A 4,291-nucleotide genomic window follows, 5' to 3' on the forward strand; every position below is an offset into this window, starting at 1 on the left:
CCCGAGCCTGGGCGCCCCCGAGGCCGAAGGTTGCCCTGCCGGGGACTCCCATTCCTCCCCGTGCTGCGGAGGGGGCCCCCTGGACCCGGGCCTAGTCACCGCCGCGGCCCCGGCCTGGGTCTGCAGTTACCGAGGCCTGGCGGGAGCAATGGCTGGGCTCAGCTGGGACTCGGAAAGAGGGTGGAGGGAACCGGCACCGGGGAGGGGGGGGTCCCCGGCTCCAGCGGAGCGGGCTGGGCCTAGTGTGCCCTGGGAGGAAGGAGTGCGCCGCCCCCCTTTCCTGCAAATGCCCACCCCATCTCCGGGCGGCGGACTTGGGAGAGACCAACCCAGAAAGCCCGCGGCTGCCGGCTAAAACCGCTGGCTCCGGCTGTGCCCGGAGCATCCCTAGAAAGTGTGAAGCTGAGTTTCTGTCTGGGTGGGGGGAAGGAGGGGGAAAGGGGCTGAGAAACAACAGGGAAGCCGCAGGAAGGAGCCAGGCAGCAGCAGGCTCCTCTTCCTCTTGTCCAGGGCTCCACCCCCACCTAAAGAGAAATCCCAGCTTGGCAAGGAGGGAGGGAAGCAGAGGCGACCCCGGCAGCAGGTTGCAAACGCGGTTTTGCTCTGAGAGACGACAATTAGCGAGAAAAGAGGTTGAGGATGAGAAGCTGGGAGGTTCCCAGAGAGGGAAGCCAGCTCCTGGGCAGAAAACCAACCGTAGAAAAATCTCCTCTCCGAGGGTTGAAGCTAGGAGGGCCCTCGCATCACGTGATCCTCTAGTTCTCTGAAAGACTCTACCGGGCAGACAGAGCCTAAGGGGCAAAAGTGCCCCCTAAAGTCACTCAGCAACTGACAAGTAGAAATGAGCCTAAAGCCTGGGCTCTTCAACTCCTGGAACCTTAAGGACTTAGGGAAAGAAGAACAGGTGGCCTTTATTCTGAACCCAGCCTCAGCTCTGTCACCTTGTAGCACACAGTAAAATAACCTCCAGAAAGCATCTTGGCTATTCAAGAAAAGGTGATAGCATTAACAGTACACACTATGTTGAGGTTTAATGTCACAGCTATGTAACGAGTTTAGTGAGGTGGGTGCCTGGCATATTAACACTGAAAAAAAAATTAACCTTGTAGCTAGCTATCATCATTGCTATTATTCTGAAAAGTATTATTATTATCATCATACTATTATTTCTGAAAATATGTTCTGAGGAGGATGGAGAAGCGCCCCAAGGATGCCACAGGCCAGCAGAGGAAGCGAAAAATAAAATTAAAACACGACGTGAGAAGTGCTCGGGCTAGTAAACAAGGCTGTGGGACTTGAGAGGCAGGACTGTTGGATTGTGGGAGAAAAGGGATCGCAGACAGATGGAGCTGTGTATAAAGGCCTAGAGGTGTGAAATCACAGCCACCAGAGTAATGTCACCATGCCAGAAGGTCCTCAGGATGGGGACTGAGAATAGAGAACAGAAAGGCTGAGCCCAGGCCCCAAAGTGCCTTTCATGATAGAATGTTTCAAGAATATTTTTAATAGACAGAGGAATGGAGAAGCTAGGGATGTGGCTCTGTCATTAGGGCACCAGCCTGACATACACCAAGCCCTGGGTTCGATTCCCAGCACCACATAGACCTGGCATAGTGGCAGACAACTGTGATTCCAGATGGAGACAGGATGATTGGAAGTTCAAGGTTATCCTTGGCTAGAAGTGAGTTCAAGACCAGTCTACACTACAGGAGACCCCAGAGAAGGAGGGAGCAGGGTAGGGGGATGAGACTGTCCAGCTTCAGTGGCTGGGCAATTTAATTTTCTCTATACCCATACTCACTCTCATCTCACACGAGCACACACACACATACACATAAGCATACACACATACACACACACACACTGACTTTATTTTGGAAAAATCAATCCCAAGACATCATCTAAGACCTATTTTGTGCAGAGATATTTTCAACATCAATGACAACTTGTGTCACTCGGGTGCCGCACCGCCTCAGGTGTCGTTAGATCTTGACCTTCCTGCATCTACCATTGAGTGATGAAAGAGTGACTGAGAAATGGGGGCATTCCTGTCCTCAGCAGGAAGTTTTGGGGAATAAGTCCCACTGTGGTTTAATAGGCCCTACGTGAGAAGGAGCTACTTTGGGAGGAGAGGGGAGATGACAGATTTTACAGAGTCAGAATTGTACGATGATGATACCCTAATGGCTACCAAGGCAGAGGCCATTAGCCACAATCCAGACAAACTGAGTCCTGTAAGGAAACAGTGAGCTTCCTTTCCAAGTGGCCTTCATCATGAATGCGTACAGGCAGAAGGTATAGCGATCAGTAAGCCACATTCTTCCCCAGTCCTGAGAGCAGGGCCAGGATCTTTGAACTTATCATCCAGAGAGCTTTGCAGTTCACTATTTCCCCTAGAAAATTTGGCCTTGGGGTTTTCTGGTAGGTACGACAGTTCCTTCCCCAGATCCTGAAAGTAGGGCAGAGAAGAGACTCTTCCTGGTTTCCAAGACGAAGGTCACGTGTGGTGGGTGATCTTTCAGACTTGACAAGCTGCCTTTTCATGGGCTTTAGGAGTGATTTTTAAGGCTAGTGACACCAATCCTCTGGTCACCATGCTCGTCCCCCAGGTGACTCTTTGCTTCTTGTTAGCAAAGGGCTCCAAAGTTAGACACCCAGACTTCATCTCTGTGGAGTTCTGCAGTTTCGTTTAGTCCTGGTAGATGAACCCAGAAAGAGAAAGTCTCTTTCTCCATTCGGCCTGGATTTGGCCACACATCCCTCTGAACTCCTTTGATGTGCTCAATGAGTAAGCAGTGTTTGGCCCAGACTCTGACAGAATTCAGCACTCTGTGTCTCTTTAGAGTTTAAAGTCTCTCCCGTGACTGGTGAGATGTAATAGCTGTGCTGAATGGGTGTGCTCTGATTGGGCTCTGGTGTTCTGACTTAAAAGTTAGCATTTTCCCTTCTCAGGGAAGCCCCTGACCTGTGACATACTGTGAAAGATAATATCTCACAAGTTACCCAAAGTTAAAGGAAGACAAACAAAGAAACAGGCAAGGAGCTCTTAGCATCCCTAGTGAGGGAAGTCAGCAAAAGGCAGCCAATGAACTTGCCCCACGCCTGGGTGCAAGATTGCAGGCAGGAAAGCTAGTGGCAGACAGTGAGCGTGCACCTGTGAAGTTAGCCTGAATGAGCAGATCTGGTGACCAACCTTTCAGGGCCTAGCCGAATCGCCACGGAGAGAGCCTCAGGGGGACTCTACTCTTCCTTCAAGACACTTAGTCACTGGCAGGCTCTTCTACATCAGACACTGCAGGTGCCTGTGACAGACAGAACCAGATATATCTGACACCTGCTTTCCTGGGGCTCACACCCTCAGAGTAGACACCATCATTAATAACAATCAAAGGTAAAGATAAAAACACCTAAACAGTTAGTATGGAAAATGGTGACGTGGAACCGAGGTCCAAACAACAGAGTCGTGTCCTATTGTGGGGAAAACACTCTGGAAAGAGCCAATGGCTAAATGTTAGCCTGGGCTGATTGGGGACAGGTAGGAGGTCAGGGTGTCTGGAATTGAGTAAATACACAGAGAACTGGCCATAGACAGAGGCAGGGAAGGGAAGGGCAGGGCAGGGCAGGGCTAGACAGTGCAGAACCTTCCAAGCCATGGTCACAAGGTAGAGTTTTACCTAAAATTCATAAAAATGATAAAAACTGATTTTGCTTTTTAAACAAGCCTCTGGTGGCTGTGTGGAGAGCGGGTGGCCCAGGTTGATGGGCTAGGAGCAAAGGAGAGAGTAGGGATAGGATTGCTCAGCACCCAGACAAACAGACAAAGACTGCATCACCCCATGGTGAGGGGAAGACAGGGGTGCATGGCATGGGATCTGGGCTGTCTAGCTCAGATTCCAGCCCTTCACTGAGAAGTTTCGTGAATTGTGGCCTCCACTTCCTCATTCTAGAGATGATGAATACATGTCCCTCCTTCAAGGGGATTCTGTAAAGATGAAACTGTGAGACACTCAGAGAGTCTGGCACTCAGAGAGTAAATGTGAGGGCTGGACGTTAGCTCGGTCATTAGGTGCTCACCTGGCAAGCGTGAGGACATGAGTTCGGATTCCCAGCACTCACCATAAAGCTAGGTGTGATTGTGCACACAAGTAATCCTAGTGTTGGGAAGGTGGAGACAGGAGGCTTCCTGGGCCTTCCTGACCAGCTATTCTAACCAAACCAGTGAGAACCCCTGTCTCAAAAAAAAAAAAAAAGGCAGGAACCTGATACACACACAGAGAGAGAGAGAGAGAGA

General features: G+C 50.5%; 1 protein-coding gene across 3 annotated transcripts in view; it reads left to right on the forward strand.

Moving 5' to 3' along the window:
• Cplx2 (complexin 2) overlaps positions 1–4,291 on the forward strand; it is a 74,119-nt gene that overhangs the window by 882 nt on the left and 68,946 nt on the right. The window lies entirely within an intron of this gene.

The sequence above is a fragment of the Microtus ochrogaster genome, chromosome 16 (assembly GCF_000317375.1).
Source record: "Microtus ochrogaster isolate Prairie Vole_2 chromosome 16, MicOch1.0, whole genome shotgun sequence".
Classification (NCBI taxonomy): domain Eukaryota; kingdom Metazoa; phylum Chordata; class Mammalia; order Rodentia; family Cricetidae; genus Microtus; species Microtus ochrogaster.